Source organism: Eubalaena glacialis, chromosome 20, assembly GCF_028564815.1.
Source record: "Eubalaena glacialis isolate mEubGla1 chromosome 20, mEubGla1.1.hap2.+ XY, whole genome shotgun sequence".
Lineage (NCBI taxonomy): Eukaryota > Metazoa > Chordata > Mammalia > Artiodactyla > Balaenidae > Eubalaena > Eubalaena glacialis.
In genome coordinates, this window is record NC_083735.1 from 26794082 (window position 1) to 26814791 (window position 20710).

At 41.0% G+C, this 20710-nt stretch overlaps 1 long non-coding RNA gene across 2 annotated transcripts in view; it reads right to left on the reverse strand.

Annotated features, from left to right (window-relative positions):
- Nucleotides 1-20710, reverse strand: part of LOC133081303 (uncharacterized) — a 141039-nt gene that overhangs the window by 116077 nt on the left and 4252 nt on the right. Inside the window, exons 1-2 of one of the 2 annotated variants that reach the window (XR_009698776.1) lie at nt 4372-4444; nt 4070-4145 (exon numbers count right to left, since the gene is read on the reverse strand). This is a non-coding gene — a long non-coding RNA (uncharacterized LOC133081303). Of the gene's footprint in view, nt 1-4069; nt 4146-4371; nt 4445-20710 lie in introns of those variants that run through there. The other variant, XR_009698777.1, reaches the window with a different exon arrangement.

Below are 20710 nucleotides of genomic sequence, written 5' to 3' on the forward strand. Positions count from 1 at the left end.
CCAATAGAGACATTACTTTTAATTATATTAAAAGCATCTTGTAAATTTCCCATCAGTTATAACATAATTTCTCTCCATTAATCATTGAAGGACAAGTGCTGGTAGTCTGGCCTATTGGGGCTAAAATGTGGATATAGAATATTATCCGAATCTCTTCAAGTCTTGTCAGTCTAAGAGACACAAACACACAAACATACAAGTACACACACACACACACACACATATACACACAAACACACACTCATCCAAAGAAAGATAGGGTTTGAAATTAAAAAGTAGTTTGATGTAAGGAGGGGGAAAGTGGGTGAGTATACATCGATAGGACATTTGGGATAAGGGATTCAAGTCAATAATGGATGCTGATTATAGAAACTGAAGTCAGCTACACATTTCTTCTTTGGGGCCAGGCACCGGGATAGGTAGCAGGGTCAGGCTGAAAAATCAAGTCACAAGGTCTAATTCTGGCTCTGCCATTAACATCTTCTGTGACCTCGGTTAAGTCAATTCTTCTCCAGGATCTATTCTTGGACCAGGTTAGCCACTCAAAAATCTACCTATTTATTGCAGTGTGGTTCCTCCCAGAATTAACCTTCACTGACATTCACTCTCAATGATATGCTCTTGGTTTTTATGAAAGGCCATTACAAAAAAAACAAATAATGTAAATTATTCTGAGTGTTCTAATAATATGAATTATTTTACTTCTAATATAAGTATAAATCGATACACAGGCACTGGAGATGATATTTATTTTCTCTTTATGAAATTTCCACATGAAAAAAATTCTCATAGAATTTAATTGGAGGAAAACTGCCTCTTCTTCCTGAAACTTACCACAGCAGTTATATGTTAGTATGTTTCACATTTTTCCTGCTACCAGAATGCCCAAAGCCTCTTTTTTCTTTCTCTTTTGACTTAAACTCTAATAACAAAAATAATATAGTCTTATTATATATATATAATTCTGCAATCCAAAGTTAATCATATTAACATTTTAATACACGCCCATTAAGTTTTCTTGTGGGTAATTTTGAGATCACTCTACACATGCAATTTTGTGTGCCTCTTTTTTTGCACAATATCATGTTAGCATTTTCCCATATCGATAGCAAAATTGCTTCATGGGGTTTTTGGTTTTTGGTTTTTGGTTTTTCATTTTTAAAAATTTATTCTATGTTTATTTTAGTTTTGTTTCCAGGACAGTATCAGTAAATTTGGTTGAATAATTCTTTTGGATATAGCCTTTTTTCCCCATGTCCTTGCTAAACTTGTTATTTTCTGGGTTTTTTAAATTAAAGTATAGTTGATTTCCAATGTTGTGTTAGTTTCTGGTGTACAGCAACAGCAGTATATATGTTCTTTCTCATATTCTTTTCCAGTATAGGTTATTACAAAATATTGAAATATAGTTCCCTGTGCTATCCAGTAGGACCTTTTTGTTTATCTCTTTTATATATAGTAGTTTGTGTCTGCTAATCCCAAACTCCTGGGTGTGGACCTGCCCCTCAGCTGTACTCTTCGGCAGTCCACCTCTAGCTATCTTAGAATCAGCCTTCTCAAGTGATCTCCATCGTGTGTTGCCCCAAGCATGGACATGGATCCAGCCATGAATTCCAAAACAGAGCTGAGTCCAGGCTGTTGCATACCATACAATAACCTTTGGCTGAAAGCTGGGTGAAGACATAAGGGGGTTATAACACACACACGTGTACACAAACACACACACACACACACACCCCTTACAGAACCACCTTCCCTTTTTGCCCCCAGCTCCCAAGATGCCAGCACTAGGCAACCAGCGCCTCCTCTTGGGAAATCTGGGAACCATGGGCCCCTCCTTCCAACTCAGAGACCCCAGGACCAGCTGAGCAGTGGCCCCTCCTCAGAGGTCTGACTTCCATCTCCATGGGGCTCCTCCTTTAACGATTTAAATTTTAACTATTCCAACCTCTTCTCCGTGTGGCCTCAGCCCTAGAGGTGATAGCTGCTTCTTTTGGTTGCTACCCCCGTGAAACCCTTTAGGTCACCTAGTTAACAACTTTCGGCCTAACTGATAATTCTTTCTGTGAAATTCTCTCGGTCAAGGAACTGTTCTGGTTCTGCCTCCTGGCTGGGCCCTGACTGAAGACTGGCAGAGCTGAGATTCAAACCCATGCAGGTAGGTGTCAGAGGTTCTGGCTCACCACCCGGTAGGGAAAAACACCAACAAAAAGTAAAGCAAGTATTTTCCTTCCACCGTCATCACCGGCCAGCCTCTCCTCACCCGGAATCTCAGAGACGCTATTTCACCCATGAGAGAGGCAACTTCTGACCAAACTGTGGAGACCAATTCAGCGCCTCCGTCTTCCAGTCTAACACAGGATCTGGGCCCTAACTTTGCAGAACCTACAGGGTGTTCCTCCAGAACAAAAGAAGTGTCAGCCCCCAAAGTGCAATCAAGGCTCCAGCTCTAACAGCACAAGGCAACAGTGACATTTTGAAAAGAAAGCTGTTGTTTTTCTTAGGTTTCACATACCTGGGGCCCAATTCCTTCGGGGAGCACAAGGTCAGTGGCTGTGCTTCTCAAGAGCCTCTTCAAGGGGAAACACACTTTGAAGCACAAGATGTGATAAGTGGGACAGCCTGAAACGTGGCGGCAGAGACCTAGTCCCACCACACCCCACCCTCACTCCCCCTGAAAGCAAATACTCGTGGTCATGGCAGTTTTCCCTGGAATATTTACTCAATTCATTAAAGCTGCTTTGGCAGCAAATAACTGAAATGAAATGAATAATTCAAGCTAGCTTAAGCACGAACTTGGTTATTTGAACTCAGTGGTGTATCACAAAACCTCAGGGCAGATTTGAACGCTGCTGGACTTAGAAAGGGATGAGAAGCAGGCACTAAGAAGGCGGCTGGACTCTTTTCTCCTTCATTTTCCCTCCTAATGCTCTGATTTTTTAGGTCCATGTCATTCTCTCTCTTCTCAGCAGCTTTTCCAGCACATGTCTGCTCTTACGTGAGTAAGCCCGCTTATGGGTAAGTCCCTAGAGGGACTAAACCTCTCTCTGGGTCCTAGGTCAGGGGTCCACTCCTGTTCCAATCTACTGCTTAGGGGGTCAAGTTGATGTTTTACAAAATAGGGAGCCAAGTTCTTTATTTGGGGAGGCAGTGGGCAGGAAAGGAGCGATCAGTAATTCAGCTAGGCTCTCCCTCTGACCATGAGGTGTCTACTGCTCTTATCATGAATATCTAGTGCTTATCTATTATTCAATTCCGTGGCAGATATTAATTTTCAGGAAAAAAAATCATTCACTAACTGTCATCAGCTGTAATCTTCCAAATGCTTAAAGAAAATTAAATTTCTAACTAATACTGGAGTCCGTGATACAGCCACCTTGCTTCAAAAATTAGGGAAGGACAAAACAGAAAGTATAACAGAAGAGGAAAGGTTTACCAAGGAATTAGGTACCCTGTGGGCATAATAAACGTTAAGCCAGATATATTGTTATTATAATAGGTACGATAGCATAGTCTCACAAGTAAAATACTTAATATGATTATAATGTTTATAGCATGGCATATAACGTGCCGTTTATAATACGGCAAAGAGCTTTGGGTAAGGCGAGAGGGAGGGGGGTAATGGTGATCGTGTCCTTGCTGAAAACCCCCCTAGGGGTTCGCATCGCTGAGCAAGAGGAGACCTATCCCCTGGGGGTTGTTCCCGAGGCCCAGACAAGGGCACAGGCCATTCTGAATGACTAAGTCTCCCAGCCCTGGGAGGGCGTTCTTCAGGCCAAGTACATTCATTTCCAACCTAGGCCTCCCGAGCCGCCTCTTGTGCCTCTTAGACCTACACACCCCAGCGGGCACAGTCGGCGCCCTTGGGACGCTGTTTCTTCACCACGCGGGACCTGGTCTGCTCAGGTGAATCCGCCTTCCTTATCATATAACCCCTCAGTGAGGGAACCTGGCGGCTGGCTGCCCCTCTCTGGGTACCCGGGCACAGTTTGGAGCCATCTGCCCCAATGCCATTCCAGCCCAAGTAGCATCCTCTCAGATCCTCACTCGGTTCTGTCATATGACTCACCTGCTTCACCCTGAATGAACACCTGCACGGCTCCCTTCGTCTCGGCTTCCCTCATCAGGGGCGGGAGAGGTGACAGCTGTCAGGATAAAGATGAGGTGACAAGTTAGACTGTGAGGGGCCTCCCAGTGCCTGAACGCAAGTCCCAGCCCAGTGGTTCATCCTTGTTCAGTTGGGGAGAAAGAAGGTTTCCTCCACCCTTCTTGGTGCTTCTGGTTGGTCTAAGGATTAAATTGACGTGAGACAGATTAAAAGCTGAATGACGTGGATCCATGGGAGAGACCCAGGAAAACGGAGTAACTCACCAAAATGGCTGAAGCCCTCACCTGAAACACCGTCTTCAGCTAAAGGCAAAAGAGGCTCTTGGGGGTAGTGGTTTGGGACTTGGAAGGGGAGGAAGGCAATGCACATGGAGGTGGAAAAGCAAATGTTTGGTAGATGTTTGCGGTGGGACCCAGCGTGGACCCTGATCCCTGGGCATTTCCCCCACCACACGGAGCCCACACGCTCTGCTGACTTCTCTGCTGACAGCTCTATTCCGGGAACAGGCCCGCTAGGCAAATTCTTTTAGGCAGTTAGGGAGAAGGTCAAAGTTTCTTCCGGAGTCTTTTGGCCCTTAATTGTTCCCACCCCCCCTCGAAATAATCTGCATAACAAAGGGGCATTTTGGGGTGGCTACAGTTTCAAATCAGCATCTTTCCAAGTTTATAGTTAAAGAGACCAAGCTCAGACATTTTACTAGTAAGGAAAAGACGAAAAGAAAAGAAAAGAAAAGAAAGAAAGGGGTCGGGGCAAGATGGCGGAAGAGTAAGACGCTGAGATCACCTTCCTCCCCACAGATACATGAGAAATACATCTACACGTGGAACTGCTCCTACAGAACACCCACTGAACGCTGGCAGAAGACGTCAGACCTCCCAAAAGGCAAGAAAATCCCCACGTACTTGGGTAGGGCAAAAGACAAAAGAAATAACAGAGACAAAAGAATAGGGACGGGCCCTGCACCAGTGGGAGGGAGCTGTGAAGGAGGAAAGGTTTCCACACACTAGGAAGCCCCTTCGTGGGCAGAGACTGCGGGTAGCAGAGGGGGGAAGCTTCAGAGCCACGGAGGAGAGCGCAGCCACAGGGGTGCGGAGGGCAAAGCGGAGAGATTCCCGCACAGAGGAGCGGTGCCGACCAGCACTCACCAGCCCGAGAGGCTTGTGTGCTCAGCCGCCGGGGCGGGCGGGGGCTGGGAGCTGGGGCTCGGGCTTCGGTGCTGGCCGGGAGGGAGTCCGGGAAAAAGACTGCAGCTGCCGAAGAGGCAAGAGACTTCTTCTTGCCTCTTTGTTTCGCGGCGTCCAAGGAGAGGGGATTCAGAGCGCCGCCTAAACGAGCTCCAGAGACGGGCGCGAGCCGCGGCTATCAGCGCGGATCCCACAGCAACAGGGGCGCAGAGGGAAAAACGGAGAGATTCCCGCACAGAGGCTCGGCGCCGAGCAGCACTCACCAGCCCGAGAGGCTTGTCTGCTCACCCGCCGGGGCGGGCGGGGCTGGGAGCTGAGGCGCCGGCTTCGGTCGGATCCCAGGGAGAGGACTGGGGTTGGCTGCGTGAACACAGCCTGAAGGGGCTAGCGCACCACAACTAGCCGGGAGGGTGCCCGAGAAAAAGTCTGCAGCTGCCGAAGAGGCAAGAGACTTTTTCTTGCCTCTTTGTTTCGCGGCGTGCAAGGAGAGGGGATTCAGAGCGCCACTTAAACGAACTCCAGAGATGGGCGCGAGCCGCGGCTATCAGCGCGGACCCCAGAGACGGGCATGAGACGCTAAGGCTGCTGCTGCCGCCACCAAACAGCCTGTGGGCGAGCACAGGTCATTCTCCACACCGCCCCTCCTGGGAGCCTGTGCAGCCCGCCACGGCCAGGCTCCCGTGATCCGGGGACAACTTCCCCGGGAGAACGCACGGCGCCTCAGGCTGCTGCAACGTCGCGCCGGCTTCTGCCGCCGCAGGCTCGCCCCGCCTCCTCCGTACCGCTCCCTCCCCCCGGCCTGACTGAGCCAGAGCCCCCGCATCAGCTGCTCCTTTAACCCCGTTCTGTCTGGGCGGGGAACAGACGCCCTCAGGCGACCTACATGCAGAGGCGGGTCCAAATCCAAAGCTGAACCCCGGGAGCTGTACGAACAAAGAAGAGAAAGGGAAATCTCTCCCAGCAGCCTCAGAAGCAGCGGATTAAAGCTCCACAAACAACTTGATGTGCCTGCATCTGTTGAATACCTGAATAGACAACGAATCATCCCAAATTTAGGAGGTGGACTTTGGGAGCAGGATATATTAACTTTTCCCCTTTTCCTTTTTTTGTGAGTGTATATGTATATGCTTCTGGGTGAGATTTTGTCTGTATAGCTTTGCTCTCACCGTTAGTCCTAGGGTTAGGTCCGTCCGTTTTTTTTTTTTTTTTTTTTCTTAAAAAAAATTTTTTTTCCCTAATAAATGTTTTCTTAATAATTTTTTCCTTATTTTCTATTTTTAAAAAATTTAAAAAAATTTTTTTAAATAAGTTTTTTCATATTTTTTATTTTAAAAAATTAAAAAAAATTTTTTCTTAAGAAATTTTTTCTTAATAATTTTTTTCTTATTTTTAGTATAAAAAATCAATAAATCTATTTTTAAAAATTAAAAAAAAATTTTTTCTTAATAAATTTATTCTTAATAATTTTTTTCTTATTTTCTATTATAATTGCTTTATTTTATTTTATTTTATCCTCTTTCTTTCTTTCTTTCCATTTTTTCTCCCTTTTATTCTGAGCCGTGTGGATGAAAGGCTCTTGGTGCTCCAGCCAGGCATCAGGGTTGTGCCTCTGAGGTGGGAGAGCCAACTTCAGGACACTGGTCCACAAGAGACCTCCCAGCTCCACGTAATACCAAACGGCGAAAATCTCTCAGAAATCTCCATCTCAACATCAAGACCCAGCTTCACTCAACGACCAGCAAGCTACAGTGCTGGACACCCTATGCCAAACAACTAGCAAGACAGGAACACAGCCCCATCCATTAACAGAGAGGCTGCCTAAAATCATAATAAGGCCACAGACACCCCAAAACACACCACCAGACGTGGACGAGCCCACCAGAAAGACAACATCCAGCCTCATCCACCAGAACACAGGCACTAGTTCCCTCCACCAGGAAACCTACACAACCCACTGAACCAACCGTAGCCACTGGGGACAGATACCAAAAACAATGGGAACTATGAACCTGCAGCCTGTGAAAAGGAGATCCCAAACACAGTAAGATAAGCAAAATGAGAAGACAGAAAAACACACAGCAGATGAAGGAGCAGGGTCAAAACACACCAGACCTAACAAATGAAGAGGAAATAGGTAGTCTACCTGAAAAAGAATTCAGAATAATGATAGTAAGGATGATCCAAAATCTTGGAAATAGAATAGACAAAATGCAAGAAACATTTAACAAGGACGTAGAAGAACTAAAGAGGAACCAAGCAACGATGAAAAGCACAATAAATGAAATTAAAAATACTCTAGATGGGATCAATAGCAGAATAACTGAGGCAGAAGAACGGATAAGTGACCTGGAAGATAAAATGGTGGAAATAACTACTGCAGAGCAGAATAAAGAAAAAAGAATGAAAAGAACTGAGGACAGTCTCAGAGACCTCTGGGACAACATTAAACGCACCAACATTCGAATTATAGGGGTCCCAGAAGAAGAAGAGAAAAAGAAAGGGACTGAGAAAATATTTGAAGAGATTATAGTTGAAAACTTCCCTAATATGGGAAAGGAAATAGTTAATCAAGTCCTGGAAGCACAGAGAGTCCCATACAGGATAAATCCAAGGAGAAACACACCAAGACACATATTAATCAAACTATCAAAAATTAAATATAAAGAAAACATATTAAAAGCAGCAAGGGAAAAACAACAAATAACACACAAGGGCATCCCCATAAGGTTAACAGCTGATCTTTCAGCAGAAACTCTGCAAGCCAGAAGGGAGTGGCAGGATATACTTAAAGTGATGAAGGAGAAAAACCTACAACCAAGATTACTCTACCCAGCAAGGATCTCATTCAGATTTGATGGAGAAATTAAAACCTTTACAGACAAGCAAAAGCTGAGAGAGTTCAGCACCACCAAACCAGCTTTACAACAAATGCTAAAGGAACTTCTCTAGGCAAGAAACACAAGAGAAGGAAAACACCTACAATAACAAACCCAAAACATTTAAGAAAATGGGAATAGGAACATACATATCGATAATTACCTTAAATGTAAATGGATTAAATGCTCCCACCAAAAGACACAGACTGGCTGAATGGATACAAAAACAAGACCCATATATATGCTGTCTTCAAGAGACCCACTTCAGACCTAGAGACACATACAGACTGAAAGTGAGGGGATGGAAAAAGATATTCCATGCAAATGGAAACCAAAAGAAAGCTGGAGGAGCAATTCTCATATCAGACAAAATAGACTTTAAAATAAAGACTATTACAAGAGACAAAGAAGGACACTATATAATGATCAAGGGATCGATCCAAGAGGAAGGTATAACAATTGTAAATATTTATGCACCCAACATAGGAGCACCTCAATACATAAGGCAAATACTAACAGCCATAAAAGGGGAAATCGACAGCAACACAATCATAGTAGGGGACTTTAACACCCCACTTTCACCAATCGACAGACCATCCAAAATGAAAATAAATAAGGAAACACAAGCTTTAAATGATACATTAAACAAGATGGACTTAATTGATATTTATAGGACATTCCACCCCAAAACAACAGAATACACATTTTTCTCAAGTGCTCATGGAACATTCTCCAGGATAGATCATATCTTGGGTCACAAATCAAGCCTTGGTAAATTTAAAAAAATTGAAATCGTATCAAGTATCTTTTCCGACCACAACGCTATGAGACTAGATATCAATTACAGGAAAAGATCTGTAAAAAATACAAACACATGGAGGCTACACAATACACTACTTAATAACGAAGTGATCACTGAAGAAATCAAAGGGGAAATCAAAAAATACCTAGAAACAAATGACAATGGAGACACGACGATCCAAAACCTATGGGATGCAGCAAAAGCAGTTCTAAGAGGGAAGTTTATAGCAATACAAGCCTACATCAAGAAACAGGAAACATCTCGAATAAACAACCTAACCTTGCACCTAAAGCAATTAGAGAAAGAAGAACAAAAAAACCCCAAAGCTAGCAGAAGGAAAGAAATCATAAAGATCAGATCAGAAATAAATGAAAAAGAAATGAAGGAAACAATAGCAAAAATCAATGAAACTAAAAGCTGGTTCTTTGAGAAGATAAACAAAATTGATAAACCATTAGCCAGACTCATCAAGAGAAAAAGGGAGAGGACTCAAATTAATAGAATTAGAAATGAAAAAGGAGAAGTAACCACTGACACTGCAGAAATACAAACGATCATGAGAGATTACTACAAGCAACTCTATGCCAATAAAATGGACAACCTGGAAGAAATGGACAGATTCTTAGAAATGCACATCCTGCCAAGACTGAACCAGGAAGAAATAGAAAATATGAACAGACCAATCGCAAGCACTGAAATTGAAACTGTGATTAAAAATCTTCCAACACACAAAAGCCCAGGACCAGATGGCTTCACAGGCGAATTCTATCAAACATTTAGAGAAGAGATAACACCTATCCTTCTCAAACTCTTCCAAAATATTGCAGAGGGAGGAACACTCCCCAACTCATTCTACGAGGCCACCATCACCCTGATACCAAAACCAGACAAAGATGTCACAAAGAAAGAAAACTACAGGCCAATATCACTGATGAACATAGATGCAAAAATCCTCAACAAAATACTAGCAAACAGAATCCAACAGCACATTAAAAGGATTATACACCATGATCAAGTGGGGTTTATTCCAGGAATGCAAGGATTCTTCAATATACGCAAATCAATCAACGTGATACATCATATTAACAAATTGAAGAAGAAAAACCATATGATCATCTCAATAGATGCAGAGAAAGCGTTCGACAAAATTCAACACCCATTTATGATAAAAGTCCTGCAGAAAGTAGGCATAGAGGGAACTTTCCTCAACATAATAAAGGCCATATATGACAAACCCACAGCCAACATTGTCCTCAATGGTGAAAAACTGAAACCATTTCCACTAAGATCAGGAACAAGACAAGGCTGCCCACTCTCACCACTATTATTCAACATAGTTTTGGAAGTGTTAGCCACAGCAATCAGAGAAGAAAAAGAAATAAAAGGAATCCAAATTGGAAAAGAGGAAGTAAAGCTGTCACTGTTTGCAGATGACATGATACTATACGTAGAGAATCCAAAAGATGCTACCAGAAAACTACTAGAGCTAATCAATGAATTTGGTAAAGTAGCAGGATACAAAATTAATGCACAGAAATCTCTTGCATTCCTGTATACTAATGATGAAAAATCTGAAAGTGAAATTAAGAAAACACTCCCGTTTACCATTGCAACAAAAAGAATAAAATACCTAGGAATAAACCTACCTAAGGAGACAAAAGACCTGTATGCAGAAAATTATAGGACACTGATGAAAGAAATTAAAGATGATACAAATAGATGGAGAGATATACCATGTTCTTGGATTGGAAGAATCAACATTGTGAAAATGACTCTGCTACCCAAAGCAATCTACAGATTCAATGCAATCCCTATCAAACTACCACTGGCATTTTTCACAGAACTAGAACAAAAAATTTCACAATTTGTATGGAAACACAAAAGACCCCGAATAGCCAAAGCAATCTTGAGAACAAAAAATGGAGCTGGAGGAATCAGGCTCCCTGACTTCAGACTATATTACAAAGCTACAGTGATCAAGACAGTATGGTACTGGCACAAAAACAGAAATCTAGATCAATGGAACAGGATAGAAAGCCCAGAGATAAGCCCACGCACATATGGTCACCTTATCTTTGATAAAGGAGGCAAGCATATACAGTGGAGAAAAGACAGCCTCTTCAATAAGTGGTGCTGGGAAAATTGGACAGGTACATGTAAAAGTATGAAATTAGAACACTCCCTGACACCATACACAAAAATAAACTCAAAATGGATTAAAGACCTAAGTGTAAGGCCAGACACTATCAAACTCTTAGAGGAAAACATAGGCAGAACACTCTATGACATAAATCACAGCAAGATCCTTTTTGACCCAGCTCCTAGAGAAATGGAAATAAAAACACAAATAAACAAATGGGACCTAATGAAACTTAAAAGCTTTTGCACAGCAAAGGAAACCATAAACAAGACCAAAAGACAACCCTCAGAATGGGAGAAAATATTTGCAAATAAAGCAACTGACAAAGGATTAATCTCCAAGATTTACAAGCAGCTCATGCAGCTCAATAACAAAAAAACAAACAACCCAATCCAAAGATGGGCAGAAGACCTAAATAGACATTTCTCCAAAGAAGATATACAGATTGCCAACAGACACATGAAAGAATGCTCAACATCATTAATCATTAGAGAAATGCAAATCAAAACTACAATGAGGTATCATCTCACACCGGTCAGAATGGCCATCATCAAAAAATCTAGAAACAATAAATGCTGGAGAGGGTGTGGAGAAAAGGGAACACTCCTGCACTGTTGGTGGGAATGTAAATTGATACAGCCACTATGGAGAACAGTATGGAGGTTCCTTAAAAAACTACAAATAGAACTACCATACGACCCAGCAATCCCACTACTGGGCATATACCCTGAGAAAACCATAATTCAGAAAGAGTCATGTACCAAAATATTCATTGCAGCTCTGTTTACAATAGCCAGGACATGGAAGCAACCTAGGTGTCCATCATCGGATGAATGGATAAAGAAGATGTGGCACATTTATACAATGGAATATTACTCAGCCATAAAAAGAAATGAAATGGAGGTGTTTGTAATGAGGTGGATGGAGTTAGAGTCTGTCATACAGAGTGAAGTAAGTCAGAAAGAGAAAAAGAAATACAGTATGCTAACACATATATATGGAATCTAAGGGAAAAAAAAAAAGGTCATGAAGAACCTAGTGGCAAGATGGGAATAAAGACACAGACCTACTAGAGAATGGACTTGAGGATATGGGGAGGGGGAGGGGTGAGATGTGACAGGGTGAGAGAGTGTCATGGACATATATACACTACCAAATGTAAAATAGATAGCTAGTGGGAAGCAGCCGCATAGCACAGGGAGATCAGCTCGGTGCTTTGTGACCACCTAGAGGGGTGGGATAGGGAGGGTGGGAGGGAGGGAGATGCAAGAGGGAAGAGATATGGGAACATATGTATATGTATAACTGATTCACTTTGTTATAAAGCAGAAGCTAACACACCATTGTAAAGCAATTATACTTCAATAAAGATGTTTAAAAAAAAAAAAGAAAAAGAAAGAAAGGAAGGAAGGAAGGAAGGAAGAAAGAAAGAGAAAGAAAAGAAAGGAAGGAAGGAAGAAAGGAAGGAAGGAAGAAAGAAAGGAAGGAAGGAAGAAAATTAAATTATATGATATATATGTATCATATATATTTATATATCATATATTATATATGTATATATGATACAAATATGTATATAATATATATGTGTCATATATTAAGTATATATATGATGTACATACATACACATATACATATATTTGTGTGTGGGTAGGTGTGAGTACTGTTTTAAGAGGTCTGTAAAATTCTGTTGTTATGAACTATATTGTCCCCAAGGAAAGAGCCACCCCTATCCACTTGCAAGCCAACATCACAGGATTACATGAGTGAAAGCCTAGGGCCTCACACCAAAAGAAGCAAAAAAAGACAGAATGGTCAACTTATATCATAATAATAACAGTAATTACTTCCATTTGTGAATTTTTACTGAACACCAGACACTCTGCTCAGGGTCTTATTCAATTCTTTCCTTTACTCCTCACTAGAATCCTAGGAGTTAATTCTACTAGTATCTGCATTTTATAAAAGAGGAAATGAAAATTTAAAGATCAAATTACTTGCAGGGTCACAGAGCTAGTAGGAGGGAGGATTCCAACTTCTCCCTTGCTGTGAGTAAGATGCCTGTCTTCTTCCTCCGTTTATACCAAGTTTGACCCACCAATCGGGGGCGTCCTGAATAAGCCCGGCACCTAGCATCTCCTTCACGGACGTCATGTCCCTGACATCTTGAAACGGTGGGAAGATGTGGCAGGCTGCCCATTGTGCCTCTAGCATCCCATCCACTTGTGACATGTCAACGGAAAGAAAAAGGCACAATGTAAAAATTGTGAGTTAAACTTTATTCAGGGACTTTACTGAGGACTACAGCTGAGAAGACAGTCTCTCTGATAGCTCTGAGGAACAGCTTCAAAGACGTAAAGGAGCCAGGAGATTATGAACCTTTTTTGCTAGGAAAAACATGTGGTCAAGCATCAATAGATTACTGCTATTACTATTTCCCATTCTATATATGGAAAGATGCAAGAATCTGGGGTCATATGAAAATTTTCCTTAGATATGCATCTTAACTATCTAAGGGCCAGTATGTCCAAAGCACAGAATGTTCCCTGGTTTTCTCCATCCTGAATTCCCCTCAGGGTGCACTGTCAGTGAGCAACTGCAGTGGCTAATGGCTTGGTCCTTGAAGAACTGGAATGGCAGGCAACATTTTTTCTTTATAGACAGATGTGTCCTCACTCTCTGTCTGTGACCTTCATCATCCATTTGTACCATGTTAGGGAGAGAAAAGGACATGAGCGAGAGGGTAAGATGGAGCACGAACACCTCTCTGTAATAACCCCCTACAAAACTGAGGTATTGCAGTGAACCCAGTGGCTGTTCAAACTCCAAAGCGCTCTACTTGACACGTTTTCAGTGTCCTCATTTTACAAAGAGCTGAGCAATTGTATTAATGAGATTAGCTTTGTCTAAACATTAATTAACCTCCAAGAATAGGAACACATGATAAAAGTGAATCCTCTTAAACCTTTGAGAACCAGATTCCTATCACTCCATTAAAAAGAGATTTATGCCAACATTGACACTGGCCCTGTGAGAAACGCACAGACACAGTCTCAAAATCCTCAACTAATAAGGCAGCTCACTTCCCTTTGGGGAGCACCCAAGGTCACATTTTTAAAATTTATTTTTTATTGAAATAACATCAGTTTAGAACATTATATAAGCTTCATGTGCACAACATTATATTTCTACTTCTGTGTACACTACAGCATGCTCCCTACCAAAAGTTTCATTTCCATCTGTTGGTTACAATTTTAAATATTTTCCCAGCATCGTTTTTTCCTGCTTTTCTGTCTTATTACCTTTGAGTCACTGCAGGGGAATAAATCCATAACTTAGTAAGTAGATCTTTTAAAATTTCATTGAGAAACTCCTTAGTTTGGCTTTTTTGGAATTTTTACTAAATTCAAGTATATTTGAGTTCATTAGTACTTGTTTTATTATTGTTTAATTGTATCTATATTTATCCACATTCAAGTTTTTAGAATACTGTCTAAGAAGTGGCCTCATGTTTATTAAGAGGATACAAAATAAAATTATAAAAATCTTCAGCATCTTTAAACATTTTACCACCAAGGATATACTAGAAGAATCTCAATTTCCTAGCCTGTGTGAGGAATGGCCCTTCTGTTCATTTCCTTTGAGACTTAAATGACACAATGTGTTACTTCACCCTGGAAAATCGTGAATGATACATGGCAAAGTGTGTGATGAGTGTACTTTCTCAACCTATATTGTCCTGTGAGGTTCTTTGCTCAAAAAATTGCACTGAATGGGATGCATTCTTCTGTGAAGGACTCATAAACAGAACGATTTCCCAACAATATTGAATCGCCAAAGGGTGAAAACCTGATTATATTCTGATCACAGAAAATAAGTAATGGTTCCTTTTCTGTAAGTGAATGGAGATAAAATGGTTAAAATGTCATCAAACAGCCCTGATCTTTCTCCTTTTATGAAAGCAAAGTAAGAAAGATCAGAGGATAACTTAGAATTTTCCAGAAAGTGAGGAAAGGATGACGGGTTAAAGAAGAAAGAACCCCCAGAAAAAATTATAATAATGGGAGAGGCCATGAAAACATCACATGGACATATACAAACACAAAATAATTTGTTTATATCGTAGAACAATCAATATTACTGCCTGGAAAATTGATGGTAACCAGATCTTGAACAAATATCATGGAATATTTGGAAAAAAGAGAGAAAACGTGTTAGGCACCAATTGGAGGAAGAGACATTCTAGGAGGGAGGAATAGCAATAAACTGACACTTTACTGTTTCAAAATCATTTTCTTATTATCTCTTTTATGCTCCAAAGAGCTATGAAACAGAGAGTTGATTTATTCACTCATCTTGTTGAAGAATGGATTCCAGAGGCTTAGTATGGTGTGTAACGTATGACAAGGCTATTGAGGAAAAAGGGAGATAAAAGAAGAAATAAAGCCAGGGCAGATGCTATGTGAAGCTAGGAATAATAAAGCTATTATGATTATTGCTCTGTGACCTAGGAGAGGGTCAAAGGCGTCCTACGTCAACGGTAAAAAGTGGTAGATCCTAGATTAGGTCATTTAACTAGTGTTCTTTCTCTTAAAAGAATCGACAATTACCAATGAGGGAGACCCTAACAGTAACAGATAAAATAGTCTGCAAGTTCTCTTAAAGGAATTTAGATTTTTGCAGATTTACTTCTGTATACTTTTCCTACCACCACCTGAATTACGGTCATTGCACAAAAGTCACATCGTACAAAAGTCACTCTAAGTCCATGTAAAGTTGTCTTATGAAAGAACCTTGTGAAACCGGATTGGTCTAACGGGCTCTCACCTCTGCCTCCATTCTTCTGTGTGTTTCTCCCAGCCCATAGAGTATTTTCGTGCCCTCTCATGAACACAGATGACTCTGTGTAATACTCCTCGGTGATCTGGTAGCTATGAGAGCTGTTGCTACTGGGCAAGTCTGGGAAGTAAGCTGGGTGTGGGGTTTGTGATCACGACAAGGAGAGGTGGTAATAATGATACATAAGGAGGCAGCCTGCTAGAGGGGTTAAGAGTGAAGGGCGTGGAATCAGAAGGCTGTATACAAGTCCTGCTTTGCCGTTTAGCGTATGATCCTGGGCAAGTTACTTTTCCCCTCTGCTAGTCTCCTCTTCACGTGTAAAACTGAAAAAATAGCAATAGCTGCCTCATTCAGCAGATACGAGCATTAAAAGAGATGATACATGAAAGCATTTGGAAGAGGGCTTGCTACATAGTAAGTGCTGAAAAGAAGACTCTATTATTATCGTATAAGTGCTGGAAGTGACTTTCTCTGAAAAAGGGAATTTAAATTGCTTCCCTGGTCCCCTCACCCGATAATTTACAGTAACAATATGGAGCCTGGGCAGGTGGAGACCCTTGTGTTGGAGAGGCATCTGTCGCTCACCCAGCCCTTCCCGGTGACTAGCAAGGCGGGCGGGCAGCATTTCTCAGAGAATACCGGAAAGAAAAAAAACTTTCTAAAGAAATCGACTGGTTAAAACTTAGCACTCAAAGGCTCCACTTTGAACACAGGTAAAAGCAAAAGCCAAAAGGATCGAGTTTAAAGGACTGACTACAACCAATAAAGAGGAGCAAAGAGCTTTTTTAAAGAGACTACTCGGCCTGCCCAATATAATTTCTTCAAAGGAGAAGGCTCACTCAGGACCCGCAAGCTCTTCACACAGCGCCCTCTGCTGAAGCCACAAGCACGGGATTCACCTTCCAGAAAGGACCACAGAGAGTTGACAGGCAAGAGATGGAGGAGGAGGGCGCCAGTGATTCCTCTTCCAACTATAACCCGCCTCCCTTCTCTTCTCTCAGCCATGCAACTTCTCAGAAGTCATCTCTGTGTGAAAGCTAAATTATAATGTATTGTACAATATTATTATTAGTTTAAGAGCTATTTTATTACTGTTTTAAGCTCTTTGACATTACCCTATCTAGACTTCTTTATTTACCTGTATATTTGAATATATAGAAATAATGGGAATTCCCTGGCAGTCCAGTGGTTAGGACTCTGTGCTTTCACTGCTGAGGGGACAGGTTCAATCCCTGGTTGGGAAACTAAGGTCCTGTAAGCCCCACGGTGCAGCCAAAAAAATAAAAAGAATATACAGTAATAAGGACTTTGGAAAATGCACTTGCCTCCAGGTGAATTTTCAGTCCCATAATCGTTTTGCTGTAGATTTTTCAACCATGGATTATCCAACGACAAGTTTTAAAATTCTGACTCTGATGGTTGAGGAGGAATTTATGTGGTTTATATGTATTTCTTTTATTTTTATGTGCATTCTTATTTTTTATTTTATTTTTTATTATTATTTTTTTTAACATCTTTATTGGAGTATAATTGCTTTACAATGGTGTGTTAGTTTCTGCTGTATAACAAAGTGAATCAGCTATACGTATACATATATCCCCATATCCTTTCCCTCTTGCATCTCCCTCCCACCCTCCCTATCCCACCCCTCTAGGTGGACACAAAGCATCGAGCTGATCTCCCTGTGCTATGTGGCTACTTCTCACTAGCTATCTATTTTACATTTGGTAGTGTATATATGTCCATGCTACTCTCTCACTTCGTCCCAGCTTACCCTCCCCCCTCCCCGTGTCCCCAAGTCCATTCTCTATGTTTCCATCTTTATTCCTGTCCTGGCCCTAGGTTCATCAGAACCATTTTTTTTTTTAGATTCCATATATATGTGTTAGCATACAGTATTTGTTTTTCTCTTTCTGACTTACTTCACTCTGTATGACAGACTCTAGGTCCATCCACCTCACTACAAATAACTCAATTTCATTTCTCTTTATGGCTGAGTAATAGTCCACTGTATATATGTGTCACATCTTCTTTATCCATTCATCTGTCGATGGACACTTAGGTTGCTTCCATGTCCTGGCTATTGTAAATAGTGCTGCAATGAACATTGTGGTACATGACTCTTTTTGAATTACAGTTTTCTCAGGGTATATGCCCAGTAGTGGGATTGCTGGGTCATATGGTAGTTCTATTTTTAGTTTTTTAAGGAACCTCCATACTGTTCTCCATAGTGGCTGTATCAATTTACATTCCCACCAACACTACAAGAGGGTTCCCTTTTCTCCACACCCTCTCCAGCATTTATTGTTTGTAGATTTTTTGATGATGGCCATCCTGACCAGTGTGAGGTGATACCTCATTGTAGTTTTGATTGCATTTCTCTAATGATTAGTGATGTCGAGCATCCTTTCGTGTGTTTGTTGGCAATCTGTATATCTTCTTTAGAGAAATGTCTATTTAGGTCTTCTGCCCATTTTTGGATTGGGTTGTTTGTTTTTTTGATATCGAGCTGCATGGGCTGCTTGTATATTTTGGAGTTTAATCCTTTGTCAGTTGCTTCGTTTGCAAATATTTTCTCCCATTCTGAGGGCTGTCTTTTCATCTTGTTTATGGTTTCCTTTGCTGTGCAAAAGCTTTTAAGTTTCATTAGGTCCCATTTGTTTACTTTTATTTTTATTTCCATTTCTCTAGGAGGTGGGTCAAAAACGATCTTGTTGTGATTTATGTCAAAGAGTGTTTTTCCTATGTTTTCCTCTAAGAGTTTTATAGTGTCTGGCCTTACATTTAGGTCTTTAATCCATTTTGAGTTTATTTTTGTGTATGGTGTTAGGAAGTGTTCTAATTTCATTCTTTTCCATGTAGCTGTCCAGCTTTCCCAGCACCACTTATTGAAGAGGCTGTCTTTTCTCCATTGTATATTCTTGCCTCCTTTATCAAAAATAAGGTGACCATATGTGTGTGGGTTTATCTCTGGGCTTTCTATCCTGTTCCATTGATCTAGATTTCTGTTTTTGTGCCAGTACCATACTGTCTTGATTACTGTAGCTTTGTAGTATAGTCTGAAGTCAGGGATCCTGATTCCTCCAGCTCCGTTTTTCTTTCTCAAGATTGCTTTGGCTATTCGGGGGCTTTTGTGTTTCCATACAAATTGTGAAATTTTTTTTCTAGTTCTGTGAAAAATGCCATTGGTAGTTTGATAGGGATTGCATTGAATCTGCAGATTGCTTTGGGTAGTACAGTCATTTTCACAATGTTGATCCTTCCAATCCAAGAACATGGTACATTTCTCCATCTATTTGTATCATCTTTGATTTCTTTCATCAGTGTCTTACAGTTTTCTGCATACAGGTCTTTTGTCTCCTTAGGTAGGTTTATCCCTAGGTATTTTATTCTTTTTGTTGCAGTGGTAAATGGGAGTGTTTCCTTAATTTCTCTTTCAGATTTTTCATCATTAGTGTATAGGAATGCAAGAGATTTCTGTGCGTTAATTTTGTATCCTGCTACTTTACCAAATTCGTTGATTAGTTCTAGTAGTTTTCTGGTAGCATTTTTAGGATTCTCTATGTATAGTATCATGTCATCTACAAAAGTGACAGCTTTACTTCTTCTTTTCTGGTTTGGATTCCTTTTATTTCTTTTTCTTCTCTGATTGCTGTGGCTAGGACTTCCAAACCTATGTTGAATAAGAGTGGTGAGAGTGGACATCTTTGTCTTGTTCCTGATTTTAGAGGAAATGGTTTCAGTTTTTCACCATTGAGAATGATGTTGGCTGTGGGTTTGTCATATATGGCCTTTATTATGTTGAGGTAAGTTCTCTCTATGCCTACTTTCTGAAGAGTTTTTATCATAAATTGGTGTTGAATTTTGTCAAAAGCCTTTTCTGCATTTACTGAGATTATCATATGGTTTTTATCCTTCAGTTTGTTAATATGGTGTATCTCATTGATTGATTTGCATATATTGAAGAATCCTTGCATTCCTGGGATAAACCTCACTTGATCATGGTGTATGATCCTTTTAATGTGCTGTTGGATGCTGTTTGCTAGTATTTTGTTGAGGATCTTTGCATCTATGTTCATCAGTGATATTGGTCTGTAGTTTTCTTTTTTTGTGACATCTTTGTCTGGTTTTGGTATCAGGGTGATGGGGGCCTCGTAAAATGAGTTTGGGAGTGTTCCTCCCTTGCTATATTTTGGAAGAGTTTGAGAAGGATAGATGTTAGCTCTTCTCTAAATGTTTGATAGAATTCGCCTGTGAAGCCATCTGGTCCTGGGCTTTTGTTTGTTGGAAGATTTTTAATCACAGTTTCAATTTCAGTGCTTGTGATTGGTCTATTTATATTTTCTATTCCTTCCTGGTTCAGTCTCGGAAGGTTGTGATTTTCTAAGAATGTGTCCATTTCTTCCAGGTTGTCTGTTTTATTGGCATATGGTTGCTTGTAGTAATCTCTCATGATTCTTTGTATTTCTGCAGTGTCCGTTGTTACTTCTCCTTTTTCATTTCTAATTCTGTTGATTTGAATCTTCTCTCTTTTTTCTTTTTTTTAAATTTTATTTATTTATTTATTTATTTATGGCTGTGTTGGGTCTTCGTTTCTGTGTGAGGGCTTTCTCTAGTTGCGGCAAGTGGGGGCCACTCTTCATCGCGGTGCGCGGGCCTCTCACTATCGCGGCCTCTCTTGTTGCGGAGCACAGGCTCCAGACGCGCAGGCTCAGCAATTGTGGCTCACGGGCCTAGTCGCTTCGCGGCATGTGGGATCTT